At 47.1% G+C, this 20,399-nt stretch overlaps 1 protein-coding gene across 5 annotated transcripts in view; it reads right to left on the reverse strand.

Moving 5' to 3' along the window:
• BMAL1 (basic helix-loop-helix ARNT like 1) overlaps positions 1–19,739 on the reverse strand; it is a 104,156-nt gene extending 84,417 nt beyond the window's left edge. For all 5 annotated transcript variants that reach the window (XM_057552133.1, XM_057552131.1, XM_057552134.1 and 2 more), the window contains exon 1: positions 19,597–19,739. The gene's annotated coding sequence lies outside the window, so the exon portion shown is untranslated. The remainder of the gene's footprint in view (positions 1–19,596) is intronic.
• Between the last annotated feature and the right edge of the window lie 660 nt (positions 19,740–20,399).

The raw sequence follows: 20,399 nt of genomic DNA on the forward strand, positions 1-20,399 counted from the left end.
AGGCCTCCTCCAAACACACTGGTGTTGCTCACATTGTCTCTACTGAATGACCCCAACCCTTTGTGGCCTAAGTAGCCAAAGGGCCAGGCTCTCAAATATGGAACAAGCAGGTCACCCAGACACTGCCATCCAAAGCACTATGCACAGGAGGCCCTCTTTCCCCCCAAATCTGCTCTAAATACACCATTAGAGAGTCCATCATTTAAGCGGTTGTCAAACTCTCCCTTGATCCCCCTTGGGATGGGGTGCAAACATTAGGCAGTGATGCTGGAGCCAGGACAGCTAGTAAGGGTCCTGATGGATTCGAGAGCATCCCACCCACCACAGCTGCCTGCAGTGAGCACTTCCTGGGCGCCTAGTACATGCCAACCAGTGGGCACAGGGCACAAAGACACAAATCCAAATGCACCAGTCATTGCAGGAATTCAAACTCAAACAGAAAAGAGTGAGATAAGCCTCTCTAATGCAGCGTGACAAATGTCACCCAGAGAGAGAAGGCACAGAGGGAAGAACAGCAAGGAAGAGAGGCAGCCAGGATTCAATTCAACAGGGAAGGGGCTGGGGAAGGGCTCAGAGAAAGCTGAACATGAGCTGGTCCCTGAGGGGTCATCAACAACAACAAGAAGCAGAAGAGCCTCCAGCATGTACTGGGTGCTGACTGTCTGCTGAGCACTGCACCGAGCACTTCGCTTGCTCTACTGCAAACTCATCCACTCATTCATTACGGACCCCTCCTACCTGTCAGGCACTGTTTTAGGCACTCCGGATAGAGCAGTGAACAAAATAACATGAGTTTCTGCCCTCAGAACTACTGAAAGAAGATAAGACAATAAATCAGATAAATAAGTAAAATGTATTATATGTTAGATGGCAATAAGCGCTAAGAGGAAAAATAAAGCAAGAAAGGGAGACAGGGAACGTGGGGGTGGGGCAGTGGGCTGGGTGGTACAACTTTAAACCGGGTGACATTAGAGAAAAGACCGGGAGAAGCTGCATGAACAAGCCATCCGGATATCTGGGGGAAGAGCATTCGAGGCAGAGGGGCAGACAGTGGAAAGAGCTTGGACAGGAAGCACGCCTGGTGTGTCTGAAGAACAGCAAGGATTCCAGGGTGGCTGGAGTGAAGCGAGAGAGGGGCAGGCAGGGTCGGTGCAGACAGCCACACAAGTTGTGCACTGCACAGCTCAGGAGGGCGCCACTCACACGCACCACAGTGCGCTATGCAGAATCCAGTCTGCTCAAATCCTCACCAGGCCCTGGGGTGGGAGATGAGGTCAGAGAAGTACTGGGAAGCCCTGTGGGCCAGGAGAAGGCTTTTCCTCTGAGTGAGACAAGAAGCCACTGTCAAGAGGGTTCTGAACTGGAGGCATGACCTGAGCTGACCCCCTCTGCACAGGATCACTGGGCAGAGAGCACAGAGTAAGGAGGCAAGGTTGGAAGCAGAAGACTGCTTCGGAGGCTATTGCAATAATCACACTCAACTATGTATTATCCTCACAGTCCCATGAGGACGGTTCAATGATCACTCTTTCATAGAAGAAGAGATTAGGCTCAAGAGAGATTTGGTAACTTGCCCAAGGTACTCAGCTAGGCAGTGGCAGATCGGCCAAGATTGGGAAGCAGGGGATGAGAACATTCCAGGTGGAATGAATAGCATCAGTCATGGAACAGGAGATTGGCAGGGCTTGTACACTTGGGGAAAAAGGCAAGCGCAGTCAGCGAAGGCCTGTCTGTGCCCTGGCCACTCTCACACAGAAGCCTACTAGCAGTGTCCAAGCCAGCATTGCTCCCTGGACCAGAACCACCGCCTCCTAACCCATCTCCCTTTCCACGCTTGTCATCCCCACCTCAGTCCACAGGCAGCCAGAAGAGTCCTTAAAAAACATAGATCAGATATTATTTTCTAGCTCTCAACACTCCAGTGGCTTCCCTTCACGCCAGGTGACCAGCAGACCCTCAACTGATGTTGAGCGAATGGATGACTCCCTCATCCCTGCAGCCTCATCCAGGCCACCCTGTCTCAAAACAGGGGGAAGGACCACCTCTTCCATCCCTCCTCAGCAGGTGTGACCAGTCAGACCAAGGCCAGGACACCATATTAACCAGTCAAAATACACAAGGAGAGAGGGCAGCATTCAGACAACCTTGGGGCAACTTTCGGATTAAACTTTTTAAAATAAAATTGCTTACTCCAGAGCAAACTGGACACACTTTACCACGTTGTGGCCAAGGAAAAGGAGGTCTGCAGATATGCTTGGGCTGGAAAGGCTGTAACAGGTGCCTTGTCCCTCTGAGTCCCCAAAGCTCTGGACAGCACTCTCCGTGGGGATGACGTCTAAGAGCTGCATGAGCCGGACAGAGTCATAGGCACTAGGCAGCCAATGAAAGGCCTTCCTCATCGAGTCTGTGAATTTAAGGGGTGGAGCCAATGACTGTATTCTTTTCTGGAGGCTGAATACAGTGGACCAAAGTTACCTCAGAAACTAGGGAAAACTATGAAATTAAGGCTGAAACAAAACTTTACCAAATGTGAGACGGCAACTATTTGGAACAAAAGGATTTGTTTCCCAAGGATCACTACCACTCCCATGGTTTAAACCCAGGCCCTCTGAGGGTCAACTCCTTCCAAAGCCTTTGTTATAAGTAGAAGAAGATACATAAACATACACACATACACTTGCATGTATGTAGATATATTTTTACAGGAATGGTAACAACACCAAAAGAATGAAAATAGTAACAAGCTCTCCCCCACCCACCCACCCAAGGAAACCGAATTTAGTAACAGAGAGCCTCCCAAGCAGGCCCTGGTAGGAGTGTTAAATGATCACTGATAAATGACTTGTTCTCTGGTTAAACGGCACAGTTTGTGGGTGGGAGAGGGGTGGGGGGAGCTCTGGAAGCCAAGTGAGTCCCCAGACCCCTTCAGGAGGCAGATAACTTCAAGTTTTCCTGTACTGCATCAAACCGGTACGAGGCAAGCTTCAAAGGCTTTGCTCTTTGAGCAGAAAGATGGGAGGAGAAGGGTCAGAAAAGCAGTCATAATATCTGCAGAGGAAGGGGGCTGAGTCTCCATGGGGGTGAGGGGCCTCTTTGTCCTGGTTTTCAGAAAGAGGAGACACGGAGAGCAGGATGAATGGCTGAGTCCTAGTCTGACAGAGAAGTATAATATAAAAGAAGACTCAACAAGGAAGTTCAGGAAAATTACTTTTATTCGACCAACTCCAAGCTTTTCTGGGCAGTCAAAAGCCAAGCAGATAGGTGAAAAGATCCTGTGAGAGCTGGTCATCAAGAGTTTCAGAAAGGGCAACAGCTCAGTGAATTCTTCCAAATACATGCAAAGGTCAGACCCCGGCACAAGCGGAAGGACTGGGGGTGGTTGGGTGATGGGGAAGCAGGGTGAAGTTAATGAAAACGAGTTGCCTGAAGGAAACAGCCCAATGTCCCACTGGAGGGACAATGAGAAGCTGGTCCTCATTAAAAGCTGGAAATTAGGGAGAGAATATAAGCTCATCTTTAGACAGAGCTGTGGCATGCACAAATCTAGACCCCTATGTGCAAACTGGCTCACCACTGTTCAGAAAAGATAGACGTGCACCTTGGGCAGTCCAGAGATGGGCAGGTGGAGGGACCAAGAGAGCCGGCCCCTGGCTCATGCCTTCAGCTTTTGCTTTCTCCACTTGTAGATCCCGGCCTGGCCCAGGCTGACTGAATGGGAGAAGCAGCTCCGAGGTCTCCTTGATCTCACCCCTCTGTGCCAGAAAGTACCGAGGACACAGAAGGAGCCAGGCCTTGGAAGCATTCCAACTCTGGTCCTCCTGCTCCGCTACAAACGGGCATGTGTAACCACCTCTGGGGCCATTCTTACAACCTGTAATTATCTTTATCATTTACTTCTCTGTGAACTGCTTCTCTCTCCCACCAGAATGAAAGCTCCATGGGAGCAGAGGCCAGGTCTGCCTTGCTCATCACTGTGCGCCCAGCCAGCATCGAGAACAGTGGCTGCCACGTTGCAGGATCATAGCAGATGAATGCATGGCTCGGGGACTGCCTGGATTCAAACACCAAGCAGTCATCTCGAAGAGCTGTGCCTGAGCCTGCCTTGCCAGGAGTGGGCTAAGTGCTGGATGGATGGCCCAGTGCCTCCCCCAAAGCTCTTAGCCAGCTCAGGGCCCCCACCCCTTCCCTGCAGTCCCGACCCCTCCTCCTCACCGCACCCCAGAAGCACTGCTCAGGCCACTCACCTGAGCCATGACAAGGAGTAAGGGGAAGCTGCTACAGGGAAAAGGACAACAATGTGCCCTCTTCGTTCTATAAAAATGTTGGTGGGAAGAAGCCACAACCAAATCTACAAAGCCATGAACAGATGGAGGGGACACTAGAAGTGAAAGGGTCCTGAGAGAACAAAGGACAGGGTCACTCAGTCCCAGGGTAATAGAGCCAGAGGTACCTGAGGGACACAGGAGTATAGGATAAAGGAAAAAAAGTCACACAGCAAATGGGAAACCTGCAAAATTCATTTCCTTAAGTGACTGTAATAAAGGCTAGTCAAATTCCAGGAGGAGCATTACTCAGGACATCTTTCCTAACACATGATAAACATTTAGCTTTCTATGTTAATTTCCAAAAGGAAAACATCCTCTTTATAACAAGTTCCTAAATGCCTCAGTCAGAAAATAATTTGGATAGGTCTGAGTTAACATGATGGTTTAAAACCCAGGCCAGGTTGCCAAAAATAAAGATTCTTGATTTGGCTGGAGAGAATTAATTTGTGGGACTAATTTTTAACTGGCCTTTTATGATTATAAAAGTAATACATGCTCATTGTTGAAAAATAGGAAACCGCAGAGAAGAAGATGAGAATGAAAATCACCTCTAATTCCACAAGATGAGAACCACTGATAACACTGGTGCATTTCCCTCCTTCTATGAATGAAATTTTAACAGAGTTGAGTGCACACCGTGAATATAATTTCAGTTCCTGCCTTCTTCCCGTTAAGTTCACTTAAAAGCACTCCATTGGTTTCCAAGAAAGAAGTTCACCCTTAGTGAATAAACAAATTAAATAACAAAATGAATAAAAGAAACCCTTCATGAAGTTAAAAAAAAAAAGCAAAACTGATTATTCCACTGAACCCCCATTTCCTTAGCAAAAGAAAAAAAAATCACTACAGCTGAGACAAAAATGGCCCATAAGATAGAAAGATTAAACTCATCTTTGTATCCTCTTACCTATATCATATTTTCAAGAAATATTTTTTGAACAAGCCACACATTTTTCAAATCAACAGAAGAATTTTATAACTGTATCTTATTATTTCAAAGCAAAAAATCAAGTCTTAATGGTCTTGGGAAAGTTTTATCTTCCAATCTGCAGGTGAACCAAACCGTTTAAAGATGATCAGTTCACATTCATGGACCATGACATTCAAACAAAAGTCTTATCTCCAGTTTTGCTGTATTCTGTGACCTAAACTGTGGAGTAAGCAAATAGCCTTGCCAAGGACATATGTGTCATGTGCTACCCGGCTGGGAGCTGCCCTGACGTCTGCCTGCATCCTGGTGGGGTACGTGGTTTTACATGTAGGCCCAAGGCCTTGGCCAGTGGAGAGGAGAAGAACCTTTCCACCTAGCAGAGAAGACTATCCAGGATCAAGAGCTCCTTAGCACAAGGCATTTTTTTTCACCTCTCATAATAGTTCACACTTGATTCAACAAATGTGTCCATGTCAGGCATTGGGCTGGGTGCGCTGGACACAAAGGTGAACAACACTGAATAACACAGACGCTGTGCCCACTTCCACGGAGCTGCAGTTTGCAGAGCACTTCCCCATCCATTATCCTCACACTAAGCCTGGGAGACAGAAAGATCATCGCCATTGTTCCCATATTCTAGATGATAAGGCAAACATTCATTGGAGTATTTTACCCCAGGTTATGACATGGAAGAGCTAGACTCAAATCTAGGTTTTCTGACTTTTCATCCAGTGCCCAGTTTCTGAGCAATGAGTTGCCCTGACTTCTAGATGGCTGCACGTGTCCTGGTTTCTGGAAGCCTTCTTAGATTCTGACCCTGGACTCAGGCATCTTCCCAGCTTTCCTGGCAAGAGTTTCAGATCCTATTTACTCCCTTCTACAGCGTAGCACACTGCTAGCCTCCCCCAGTGTTCAGTCTCCTTTCCACCCTGAAAAACAGATTTTGCTGGACTCCTGGCCTCCCTACTGAAGATATTTCCCAGCTTCCTTTGCAGCTAAATGTAGCCATAGGACTAAGTTCTGGCCAATGGGATAAAAGAATGTGCTACTTCCAGGTCTTGCCCTTAAAATGACTGCATGTATTACTCCCTGATCCTTTCCCCTGGGAGACAGTAAAAACTGAAGCTTCCACCTTCAACCACCAAGTGGAAGCCACGTGTTGAAGACAGAAGGCCTGGACCCTTATCTACTCTAAACTGGTACATGAGAAAGAAATCAGCTACCACCCAATTTCAGCCAATGTGTCTGTGGAGCTCCCTAATACAAGAATTTGCTCTGTGTCCCATCTAATACAAGAAGCTTGAGTGAGACCAGTTCTACATTCTCTTAGCGAAGCCCCTTGTCGCCAATTAAATACCTTAAAGGGGATGTTCAAAACTATATAAGAAAGTATTCCATTCAGGTTTATTTCACGGAAAACTTTTCAAAAATGAAATTAACAGGATCTCCAAGATGATTTATGTTCAGGTCACAGGAAAATTGAGAGGGCCCAGAAAAGCAAACCAGCCTCCTATAGTAACAGGAGGGGAGAGAGCTCTAAGTGATAACACCACCAGTTCTCTCTCCTACAGCAGTTTACTCCATTCCTAGAAAAGGCACCAAGAGCTGAAATCATGTGAATCAAGGCTTATTTCTCCATGGAAACAATGTGATAATAAGAGCTTGTGTTCCCAACCAAGAACTCGATGGTCAACTTTTTAAAGAAATTACATAAACTCCATGTTTTATCATCTATTAAAGCCTTGGGACTTTTAAAGCTAGAAGGTCTGCTGGTCCAATAATATACCACAGAAGATCTTTGTGTGTTCTGTACCATCAAAAGTAGGTGCAAATCAATTAAACCTAACACAATAAACAATCACATGACCTTTCATTTATTCTGATTCAGTAACAGTGTAGTTTGTAGCACTTCACTTCAATAATTCCTGCTGACCTCTGAATATAGTAAATCAGAACACTTAAGAACATCTTCAACAGAGTAAGCAAAGAGCAACTTGGGAAGAAAGTAGAAGTTTTCAGAAAAGTGGTGTTTAAGCCTGACTCTGCCACTGACTAGCTTTGGGACCCTGGACAGTAGTTTAAATTCTCTAGGTATTTCTAGCCTGCAAAGTGAGTCTTTATAACTCCTCTCCTCATAAGGCTGTGGTGAAGACGAGACAAGACAATACATATAAAAACTACTTTGTAAATCACACATGAAAGGTGGATGGCATTGTTATCATAACCGTGACCTTGGGAAAGGCTTTTGTGAGATTTTGACGAGCATCAACATGAAAATGGAGCAGACTACCAACTACACAGCCACTTTTTGAAAAACTGACCCAGAGCAATTCTTTCGTAGTCCTCTCTTTCCCCCTTTAAAATTCCCCCATAGGCACTAGCTGGCAAGAGTTAGTCAATCTGCTGCATTCATCCTTGGCATCCATTTGCTCACAAGCCACAGGGAAGCCGGCAAGAGCTGCTAGATGTCAGCCATGGCCGTGAAGGAGGGAGAGGCATGGCCACTATCAACCAAAAATGCCTTCCAAAGACCCACTGGGCTGTCAGAAACCTCAAAACCAGATTCAGAAAGCATCTTAGGGTCCCAGGAAAAGGGAGGAAGAAGAATGCATCAGGTAAGAGTGCAGGCTCTGGAGTGAGACTGTCCTGGGTTTGAATCATGGCTTTTCCACTCACTGTGTACCATCAAAGGCACTGGGTCTCAGTCTCCCTAACTAGAAAGTGGGACTGACAGTGCCCACCCCACAGGGCTATTGTGAGTATTAAATGGGAAAAGTCGTGTGAGCACTTAGCATAGTTCTTGGCAGATGGTAAATACTCAAAGGTTAAGTACTGCTATAATTATTATTATGAATAATAAGTACATCATGCAATACTAACAATAATTAAGATTTGGCAAATCTCTAGTCCTTCATGTCAAGACTTTGCTACAAGCTTTATAACCAAGTATTACCTGGACAGCATGCTGGCTCACCCACTAATTCCCCAAACTAATCAAAGTTCTTCTGGACTTCTTCCTATTGCCCCAGGATAGGTGAAACGTCTAAGAATGCCCAACTGGCCGGCTGGCTAGATCCTGTCACTTGTTTTTCTGGTTCATAGCTGTCCATCACTATCCTGAGAGGTGTGCACAGAGAGAAGAGATTAACTAGGATGTCTGTGTCTAACTTTTCTATCTATGCCGAGGCTGGCCCCCCATCTCTCAGGGTGAAATATATCATCATCTTTAAAATACAGCCCTACACCAGCAAAGTGAGGCTAGTCAGCACCCATTTGGTGGACAGCGCCACATCCCTAAACACACCCTGGAGGCAGGGGAACTACTTCTGTGCCCTCCAGGCTCTCCCTGAAAGGCTAGTACACCTTCACTATTAACACCACAGCTGCTACTCCCTACAACCAGGGAGCAACTTTACCGCTTCCAAAACCCCTATTCTTTCCTTATCTCACTCCAGCATCAAAACCACACTGTAAGGGGCTGGACAAGAATTGTTATACCTGTTCCACAGATAAGGAATCAGCCACAGTTTGAGACATTAAGTTATTTGGCTTAAACTATCTGGTGCGTAAGTAGCAGAAACAGTCTAGAATGCAGGTTATCCGGTTCCCAATCAGGGAACCTTTCTGGAAAATGTGGGTATTTGTTTTTAAACATTTGACTTCCATAATGGTGCTTTGCTTCTCAAGAATTCATTAACCAAGGTGTCTCAGTCACAGTACAGTGCAGATTCAACATACTTAAAAGCCACTCACACAAGCAGATGTTCCCCACGCTCTAGAATTCTAAAGGGCAACTGAAAACAGCCATGCCGATTAACATAATTGACAATTAATTCCCAGTTCTGGCTCCGCTCCGGTGAATCTCCGTCTGGATTCGGCTAGAAGCCTCCTATCAGGTCCCTGCTGCAGTTAGTCCCTCTGCTCCAATCCAGCTGGGACATTCACACTGGACTAATGCTTTAGGGAGAATCATTTCACATCACTAAAATCATCATCATCATAAAACAACTTCAGTCGTTCTTTACCACTCTCTACCTCACTAGGTAAACTTTGACTTGCCACTTAACCTTGCTGAGTTTCTTCTTCTACAAAATTAAGCAGTGGACTAAATAGAGTCTTGTCCACTTCCAGCTCATGACTCTAAAGCCCCCAGCCAAGCCTAAATCCTGCATCTGGAGGACAGTGGGAGACAGAGGATTCCACTGGTCAAGAGTCTCCATGGTTTGGTTTTTACACCTGGATCCACTGCTTCTTAGCTATGTGACCTTAGGCAGGTTACTGGATCACTCTGTGCTTCAATTTCCTCATTTCTAAAATGATGCTAATAATTGTACCTACTTCATGGGGTTTTGTAGGCATTAAATCAGATAATATATGTGAAGTGCTAAGGACATCATAAGAACTCTCTATATATTAGCAATTATTATCATCTGAAATGAAGAACCCTCCATTCTAGGCAAGGCTGTGTCCCTGAATACAAGCTGGTCATTCCTACCTCTGTGCTTTTAATTATGATGTGTTCCCACCCACCTGCTCCCTGGAAATACCTGTGCTACCCTTTTCTGTGAATCAAAATTCTACACATCCTTAAAAGTCTGGATTAAATCTGATCCCTTCCATGAAGCCTCCTCCCTCACATGGCAACTCACAAAGAACTCTCTAGTCTCTGAATTCCTGTAGCAATTATAGATAGTCTAGACCACTTTACTGGCATTATACGTGGCCTTAGTTTATCTATCTGCAGATAAAACTGCAGGCTCCTTGGCCACAACAACTATTTCTGTTCTTCCTCTGGGTCTCCATGGTGCCTAGTATATTGCCCTTCAGATATTTGTTGACTGAATAAAGAAATGTATAGTACTACACCCAAAGAAATATGCAGTAGGTTTTCTTTTAGTTGATGTGGCTCAGCTATTGATTTGCTGTACTTTGGAGCCAATTAAAGATAACATAAAGATGAACATCAGCAGGGCAGGGACATCCATGGCCACCTAAGTCCTGATCATCAATAAAAGATACTGATATCTGGCCAACCTGAAGAATAAGAAAAACACAGATGGCAAAAGGAAACAGTATCCTAAAATCCAAAGTACACTGCAAGACCAAGCACATGAGCCTATATACTGTTAGACAGGGTGGGAAAGTTGAGGTTTTCCCAAGCTGAACTCACTCACTCAGCAACAATTTATTGAGTGACTACTCTGCGCAGACACTGTCTTAGTTGCTGGGGATACAGCAGAGAAAAAAACAGACAAAATTCCTGCCAGTATTCCAGGATCTAAGGAGAAACACTGGGTATAATGCCACCCTCTAGCTCCCAAGTGAAATCCACAGAGCAACAACTTCTTGCACCAACTCCTCTTGTTATGCCTTCAAGTAAGGGAAAAAGAAAAAAATGAAACATACTATTCACAAGTAACCAAACAGAGGCAGAGCTCAAAGTGCACTGTCACTCCCAATGAGGCTTCCCTCATTCTAGAATCTACCGGGGAAGTTCTCCACATAGCACTCTGCACCCTAAGACAGCTGAACTCTAAGCCTCTAACACCCTAAGTCCCAGCTGAGCTCTGAGACTAGCATTGCTTATCAATCCTCTCGAATAGCAAATGTGGCTCTTGAGGCCAAAAACAACTCAGAGGTGGGAGAGGAGGAAGGGAGGGGTGGTAGGTAAAGGATCGGGTAGTTTTCACCACTGCAAAACCTGAAGCTCTTCTCCTTTGGAGCAGGAACCTCTTCTAATCTAAAGCCTCAAAAAAAAAAAAATTTTTTTTCTTTTCCTCCAGCAGGATACTGAAAATAGCTTTGCATTTAACATTTAAAATTGTTTTTGATCCCACACTCCTTCAGCTCTGCTCTCTCCTGCAAACTCATTCCATTCCCTAAGGGCACTTATAAGTATATTTCAAAAGCAACAAACCAGAGTCACCATTTTTATCCCTAAGAGTTAAAAAGAAAAAATGATTTACATAATTACATGGAAGATAAGTTGATGAAGAACACAGGAATCTTATCTGGACCAAAAGTTCTAGGACAAAATTTCTTTCAACTCGTCAAGAGAGATAGCAGATTAAAATCAAGGTTCATATTGAAGGCATAACGGTTGGGTACCACACATGGGAACTTCTTGAGTTCCTCATTGTTTGTGTGCCACCTACTTCTTCAAAAAGAAAGTGGAGGTAGCTACTGGAGGGCAGGTTTGAACAATGAAATACATGCATGTTTTCCCGTGACATTGAGAAAACAGGATTTTATAGCCAAGAAGGACCTGAGAAATCAAAGTTCAATGAGCGCAACTTACTCAAAGTTACTCAGCAAGTCAGTGGCTGGGCAAAGACTGGAGCCCGGGCCTCTCCCAGCTCCCAGCCCACAGTTTTCCCCAGTCTCCACACCACTGTCTCATTTATAACACATGAAATGAAATCTTAAAGGCACAAAGGCAAAAATCCCTTTTATAAACCTTTTTGTCAGACTAGAAAAATAGTAGGAGAAGTGACTTAGGTAAATGGGTCCCATTAATGCTAGTAGTAAATGACCTTTAATGCTATATAGATGGGGGTCTAGCTTCAGAAGGCTTAATTAATGCTGCTAACACTTTAGTACTAAATAGTATGGTTTCAGCTAGAGTCAGCACTAAATGGCTTTTGTGGGCTTGCCTGGGAACCAAACCACCGTTTAGTTCATTTTTTTCTATAGAAAAATGTATCCCAAGTTTCCATCAACTGCCTTACAAATGAACTTTTGAAACAAAATCTGTTTTTAAGATGGCTGTGCATATAAAACAGAATTCTGAAGTCTGAAGCTCTGCACTAGACATAATTAAAACAGTAATAGTGATACATGCTAAAAGTATATTTATGAGAAAACTCTTCAAACCCTTAATTTGTTTATGTGCAATATAATGTTTTATTAAAAGCCTTCTGAGCAGGATATGGTAAACTGCTATTTATACAATGTATAACCAAGGGCAAATGCTCCAATTTTGAGTGCAAGTATTTACAGGGCTGTTAGCACTGGGCTAAGGGTTACAGGGAGGATAAAACATCTATACTCAAGGAACTAAAAATCCAGTTACACTGGCCTTTATTTTACTTCAAAAACAATCAAACTACTTCCAATCTCAGGACCTTTGCACTGGTTGTTCCCTCTTCCTAAGATACTTTCCCCACATCTTCCTGCAGCTGAGCTCAAATGTCACCTCTTCACCCAAGGACCCAGCTAAAGCAACCTCCTTCATCATCACTACTGTTTTACTCTATGTGGTTGCTTACCTAGCATCTATCACTACCAGGAGTTAACATGCTTAACTGTTTACGGTCTGTCTCCTTCCCCTGGGACTCTGTTTTGTTCACTGCTGTACCTTCAGTGCCTGGAACACTGCTACGCACATGGCAGGCATCCAACAAACTTCACTGAATGAGTAAACGAGTAGAATTGGAGGGTGGGAAGTGAGGACAAGATAATTATTCATGAGACAATTAAAAAATGAGAGAACTGGCCATCCTAATTGGAATCGATATGATCAATATGCTAATTATGAAGTACCAATGCTTCTGAATGAATGGCTGGCGATCAAAAGTAAAAAAAGCGAGAGAGAGAGAGCGCAAAGGGGACAAATGTCATCAGAGGAGGTTTCACAAAGCAGGGAGATTCAAGGCAGGCTGGGGCAAAGAAGAGAGGCCTCTCAGGTCAAGGGAGAGAGCTGAGGGAAGACAGACAGCAGGAGAGAGTAGGGCATGGGGTGGCCTGGGCAGGGACAAGCAGAACCGAACCCCAGGCACTGGGCTCGGTCTGCAAATGGAGGTAGAGGCAGGGAGCAGGGCTGGTGAGCAGGGGGAACAGGGTCAGACTCTGGAGAGCCTGGAAGACCGGATACAGGAGTGGCAACCACAGGCCACTGGCAGCAGGGCTGTTCTTGGAAGGCAAAGTTGGCCACATCATGTGGGAGGAACTGAAGGAAGTAGAAGGTAGAGCAGAAAACTGGTTAAAATATGACCTTGATGGTCTAAGCATGAGGCGGGCAAAAAGAGCCTCTTCCCTCTGCTTAGACATGAGAGAGATATAAGTGAGCAGGAGACATCCCCCCTTCCCCCCCCCCCAAAAAAAAAGACAACTTCCAGAGTATTTCACAGTAGCATTCCATGGCAGATTCCGGTCAACTTCCCAAACATTCTATACTTGGAGCATTCAAGAAGGTGAACAGAGATTCAAAACAATAACTCTGAGGGCAGGGCATGTCTTTCCATGCCTTTCAAATCTGAGATTAATTACCTTCAGTATAGCCTGTGTTTATTATCTTTTTATTCTTTGAAAAAAAAAAGTAGTATCTAATTTCACCGTGCAGTATACATTTGAACATTATATAACACATTTTTATGTAACAGGTTCTTGACATAAAACAATGTTTCCCTTACTATCTAAATGTATTTGGGGAACAACTGGCATTAAAAAATATATTTATATATACGTACACATTAAGGCTGTGGACATCTGTCTTTGGGGTAAGAAGCTGGAGAGAGGAGGAAGAAGGTGAGAGACTTTACAAAAGGTCTCCTCCCCGTGACGCTCTCCGCAGATGGCCCGGCGGGGGCAGTGGGTGAGGAGTTCTGTTAGGAGGTTCATCTCACACAAGCTGCCTGGGGAGGGGTTGGCTGAGCCACATGAGGCTTACGTCAGAGCAACGCCGCAGAAAGGCAGGAGGAAGCAAGAGATACAGAAATGTACAACAGGATGTGAGAAGCACGCTCACAAGCCCCTGGAACTCACACTTGGGTAATATCCAGACGTGCACCCCTTGTGTCCCACCGCAGAGGACTTCAGTCCTGCTTAAAAGGAGGTATACACCATGTCTGTCAGCAATAAGACTGGTCACCAATCACCTCGGGCCTGCCTGGCTCCTGGCCTGGTGCCGGGTGCTTCAGACACGGGATCAAATCCAGTGGTTCCTCCCAGCAGGCATCTACCGCAGTGGTTAGACAGCCGACTCTGGAAGTGTCCATCCCTCCCCGCTCCCCCTGCACCAATCTGGCTCCACCCCATACCAGCTGGGCAGTTCACAAAACCACCTCACTTGTAAAATAAGGATAATCATGGTACCTACCTCATAGGGTTGTTATGAGGATTAAACAAGTTAATAAACATAAGGTGACTAACATATCTGCTGGCACTTAGAGAATGTTCAATAAATGTTAGCTGCTGTTACCATCATTATTATTATTTCTATTTTGCAAATGAGGTAAATCAGACTCAAAGAAGCTAACTAATTTGCCCAGGTCACACATTTCAAACAGTAGTTGAAGGCATAAGTACTTGTAAATGTTTTACTCAGCATATGTACAAAATTTAATGGGTAGAGTATTAACCAGAATATTAAATTAGACAAACCATCCATCCCCTTCTTTAACCAGGCTGGATAAACATGAGTTTATCCTATTTAAAAGGACAGCATGTACTAACGTAAAAATAATTTCCCATCATGTGAAACGTTCCCAGCACTCAACGTTCTCCTGAAGCAAAGATGACTAAAGCTTACCCAATCTCATCTCCCCGACTTTAGGTCCCCAACTCAATCCCTCCTTCCATGCAGACCTAACTACTCATGGCCACGTCCACTCGTGCCCCTGTTGCATCCCTCATCTCATGCTCCCACCTCTCCACAGGTATATCCCCTTCCCTCCACGTGCTTAGTCCCTGAGTGCCTATCCCACCCCATCTCCTCCTCCTCAAGATCATTAATTGGGACTGGACAAGCATATCCTGAAGGCTCCCTACGCCTGTGATTTGGGGAAACCAAGATGAACTCCCCCCAAAGAGCTTGGCCTGGAACCAGCAGGTAAGATATTCCCAGAGACAGCCCAACACGATATGGGATGCAGCAGTACCTAAAATAATTAGAGCTAGATCAAGGGCTGGGGACACTGCTGCCCAGTGTGGGAGGAAGAAAAACAAAATGAAGAAATAGCTCCAGGAGGACCAAGCATTTGAGCTGGGTCTTGAAGAAGAGTAGGATTTGGATGAGAGAAGGTTGAGGCATAGAACGGGCCAAGGGCTGGTCCAGGGAGCGGACAGCTCTTCAGCTTGACTGGACGGTCCTGTGCACACAGCCAGGCGGGCTGCGTATGGAGAGGCAAGAAGGAGCAGCAAGACTGATAGCTAACATCCATGAATGTTACTATGTTCCATGAAGAGCTTCATGTAGTTTTAATTCTTTAACTCATTGAATCCACACTGCAACACTCTGAGATAAGGACTAAAGTGATTCCAGTCTTACTGATGAGAGCACCAAGACAGAGAGAGCAAAGCAACTTGACCACAAGTCATAAACCTAGTAAGGAACAGTTAGGATATAAAATCTGGCTCCTAAGTCTGTGCTTTTAACCCCCCAACCAAAGTCCCTCTCAGGACAGCCTGATGGTGAAGGGGTACAGCTGTCATGAGGATGAAATGAGACCATGCTTGCAAGCAGTTTGCAACCTGTAACTCCAAGGCCACGGATGCTGGCAATAGGCTGCTGTGAATGTCTACAATGGACCTGCTAGCAGCTGAAGCAGGAGAGACACATCAGGACCGGAAAGGGGACCTGAGCCAACTGGGATAGTGTGAAGCGCAGAGGCCCAAAAAGACACCTACTTTTAGGGTGTGCAGGAAGAAAACCAAGAAAGCAATGTGACCTAAAGGCTGAGGGAGGAGGGGATTTCAAAAAGGAGGGAAAGACAGGTGGGTATAAGCTGCAAAAGGGCCAAGAACAACAATTTAGGACTAAGAATGAGGCCCTGGAATTCAAGACTTAAAGTTTTTGGAGATATCTGAGACGAAGTATGAAGAAGGATAGTAGAGAGAGGGCAGGAGCTAAGAATGGAGCAGGTGACAAAGTGGAGGGGGTGACCATTCACAGCCCTGGGAGAGGCTGCCAGGCAGGGAGGGGAGAGAGAGACATGGGGACCCAGGGGCACCAAGTGCAGACACATGAAAGCTGCCCACTGCACAGCGGCCGACAGCAGGCCTGTTTCCTCCCCTTCCATCTTTCCCTCCTCAATCAAGACAAGGGCTTTTCTAGGGTTGGTAAGGAGGCTGAGGGCAAACAGCACGAAGGATATTCCAGTGACAGGACCGACAGGACCCTGGCAGCACTGAGAGGGAGTGTCAGCAGACACTGAGGGCGGGCTTCCTGTGTGCCAGGCATTTTACCCACATCACCTCCCCTGATCCTCACAGGGACTCTAGGAGGCAGGCTCCTTCATTACACCACAGAGGAGGAGCCTGCAGTCAGAGGAGTCTAGCACTCGTCCAAGGACACGCCACCCAACCCAAGTCCCAGGTCCTGCTACCAGAGACCAGGCTCCTGCCCAAATTGAGGGTCTAAGAAGAGGGAACAGGGGAGAAATTCACTTGCTTTTTCCAAACTGGGAGGAAAAGAGGAGAGATGGGGGAAAGGGACAAGACATTCTGAGCCAGAAGAAAGAGATGCTGAGGGAGCTTAAGTCAGAGCAGGTCTTGTTTAGAGAGAGAGGGAGGAGAAAAGCCAGGGAGGGTGTCTGGGGTAAGTCTGGGTATTATGATGAAGTGGCAATGAGAGAAAAGACTGTGGAGAAGGGTGACATACCTGTATTTCCAGGCTCCTAACTAAACCTCGAGGGCTAAAAAGGAAGTAAAAAATTACTTCCCTGCAACTGCTACCACGATGTTAACGAAAATCACTACCTATGACAGTAACATCATATGGGGCAGAAACTGTTTCTTTAATATTTGACTTTCTCCAACCACCATGAGTTGATGGACTCATAAATAGAAGAAAGCCCATAGAAGGAAGGCAACCCTTATACCAAAGAGAGATATAGAATATTTCGTTTTTACATATGCTTATGCATTTTGTTAACAAGTCTTTCTACAGTGCCTGTCCATTGTTTAGTATATAAATTGCGTAGAGATTGTTGGTATGGAGCAATAAATCTGAAAGTAGGGCCACTTCCTTTTCCTCTCTGTGGTAGGCAAACCTCTTCTGCAAATAGCAGACAAATTCCTGAGTACTCATCATTTTATAAATCATTTGAAATGGATTCTTTAAAACACCATCTGTTGATCTGTTTAAGTTTCCCAAGAAAATAGGACTTCAGCTCAGATATTCTGGAGGCTCCAGCAGGTAAATACCGACCTGAATTCAGCTGTATTAAATATTTAGAGATGCACAGAACTTTAGAGCAGAAGGAACCTCTGAGATCACCTGCCTTACTTTCCATCTGAGGCAAGTAGAACTCAGAAAGGTTCAGGGACTTGTCCCAAGTAGCACAGCCATGAAAGCCCAAGTCTGGGCTAGAACCAGGAAATTCTCTCAGGCTAGTGCTCTTCTACCACACCTGCTCCTTTCTCTCTCCCTCTTTCTAAACTCTAGAGGTTGGAATAAGGTATAAATTTAACTATAGTTTTAACCTACTATTATTATTCACTGGCTACATCCACAATCAAAACAAAAAATGCCAGCTTTAGATGATACAGGCAATTTCAAATCCTGCCCAGGAAATTTTAAAGCCTTCTAAATATGTTCAACAAAGTGTTTTAAAGACTTATTAGTAAAGTGAACTCAGTAACAAAGCATGGAGTGAAAGATTCAATTTTGTGTTAAAAAAAAACATTTTCGAGTTTCATTGATATGGAAATCAAATTTAACAGCAGTGATTTTTTTTTCCTTTCTTTTTTAAATCTTGCAAGCACGGAGAGCATGAGATTATTCAAAACTGCTCAGGAGCAGCAATGATTATTTTAAGCTCATGATTCAACCAGTACATTAATTAAAAACTCCACCAACCCAAATTGACAGATCCTGATATCAATGAGACAAGAAGAATTAAAATAATAGTTGTCATATAAAAATAGATTAAAGGAAGGAACAGCAGCAGATGTCAGAAGGACAAATGACAAGCAAGCATTGTGCGAAACTAGATGCAGCTAATGGGCAGCTTTTATGGATTTTTTAAAAAACGAAGATCCTGGAAATACACGTACAGTCAAGAAATGCTTCTTCAAGTCTAATTTCTGGAAGCTGAGTAATAAAACTTGGCTAATAATTCCTTGCCGAGGAGTAGCTATGTAAGCAGGGAGAGGAGACAGCAAGCGCAAAAGTGCCAAAACAACACTAGGTGACTCGGAAGGGGCCGAGGCAGGGGAGGGAAAAGAGGATGGGAAAGGTGAGGTGAGGGGGGACAGCCTGGTATCCCACCGGCCCGCACAAACTTGACAACAGTCGCCCATGTCCAGTGCAGCCTTTCCTTCCCCCGCGCCTGCCCTCGGTTCCGCAGCCGATTCCCACGACCCCTCGGAGTGACAGACTCGAGCCCCACAAGGTCGGCATTAATTTCTATTCTTCCACTTATTCCTCTGAGCAAACAAGAGCTCTCTTGGCTGTCAACGTCCGGCAATCGTGAGCGGGAAGCTTTTTCTTTGACATCTGTCAAACCCGGTGCTAAACCCAGACTCGCTGCGGTCTCCAGGACTCCAGGGCGGGCGGCGGGCCCGCACCTGGGCGCCGGGCGACATCCCCGTGCCGTGGAACACCTGCTCGCAGACCCAAGGGGGATCCTCCCCGGGCTGCCCAGGACCCAGATGGCGCAGGCCGGACGAAAGTTCGCAGGCTGGGGTCGGCCGCATCTCCGGCGGGGAATACCCGGGTGCAGCGGCAGCACCCGCGACAGGGCCGAAGGGGCAAGGGGGGGCTCGGACTCCCCAAGCCCGGCGGAGACGCCCTCCCCGCCCCCACCCAGCCCCGCAGGCTCCCGAAAGGGAAGTGGAGGAGGCGGAGGAAGGGCAGAAGCAGCATCTCTCGCCCAACGCCCTTGGGGTGCAGCCGTCAAGGGTGGTCGCCTCGGGGGTCCCCGAACCTTCCGGGGATACATCCTAGGACTCGCCCTCAGCCGGGTCACTGCTCCCAAAGGGTGGAGCTGTCCCTTTAAGAGGCAGCTGGCTGCTCCTACCTCCTCTCCCTCCCACCCCCCGGGTCAGGTAGCGATGCTGGCTGAGGGGAGGTGGGTATTCCCGCGGACTCCTTCCCAGTCCCTTTAAGGGCGCCTGCGGCACCTCTGCCCGCTCTACCCCGCAGCGCCAACCCCCGCGAGTGAGGATGGGGGCGGACGGGCGCGGCGCCTTTAAGGAGCGCAGCCTCCCCGCGGCCCGGGTGGGGGCAGGGAGCGGGCACGGGCCCTTTAAGGCCGGCAGCGGGCACGTCGGTCAGGGCTCCCCGGCGGCGGGGCTGCGCCCCGGGCGGCGGCTGAGGCGCCGCGCCTGCCAGGGTGCTAACGGCCCCGACGGGGTGCCCGCGGCCGCGCCGCTGGCCGCGGCCAGCCCGACACTCACCGTGGCTCGCCGGGAGCGCCCGCGCCCGCGCCCCCACTCGGATCCCGCGGCGGCGGCGGCGGTGAGTCCGGCGCGGGTAAACAGGCACCTCCGTCCCTGACCTACTTTCTGCCTTCCCTAAATGTCGCACCACTAACCTACTTTCCGACCAATCCGCTCCCCGCCGGCCCAGGCCCGGCCCCCCGCCCACCAATCGCTGTGCCCAACCCCCCTTCCCCGCCCACCAATGGAGGAGTCGCGGAGCCCGGATACCTGCCTCTTCCCGCCAGCCAATCCTAGCGTCCGAAGGGAGCCGGTCTAGGCGGCCGCCCCCGGCCAATCCGCGCGCGGCTCGGCGGCCTGCTGGCCAGTTGTGTGGCAGCTAGAGAGGCCGCTGACCAATGGCGAGGCGGCGGGGGCCGGTTTACCTGCTACTTTCCCGCCACCAATCGCTTGGCGCACAGAAGCGCACGCCCCAAGGAAAGGACCAATCCGCGCGCTTTCCCTGGATTTCCTCGCCCCTGTCTTCTCTTTCCCCTCAGGTCTCCCGCTAGCCTTGGCCACTGCAGTCGCCTGGCATGTCCCTCTTCTCTAGGTCCCTGACTTGCTTCTGGCTCAGGGCTCTCACTCCTCCTCGCCCTTTTTCACTCGGGACATCCTGACGAAAGCAACATTCCCTCACTCCCCTTCCTCCAACTCCATCTAGGAGACCAATTTTAGGAACACAGAGTGCCAGACCCTTCCCAAAACATCTTGGTTTGCCAAAGTCCAAACGAGAGAAAAAATACTTAGTATTTCCAGAAGGCTTTTCCATCCAAGTGTTC

The sequence above is a fragment of the Balaenoptera acutorostrata genome, chromosome 9 (assembly GCF_949987535.1).
Source record: "Balaenoptera acutorostrata chromosome 9, mBalAcu1.1, whole genome shotgun sequence".
Classification (NCBI taxonomy): Eukaryota; Metazoa; Chordata; class Mammalia; order Artiodactyla; family Balaenopteridae; genus Balaenoptera; species Balaenoptera acutorostrata.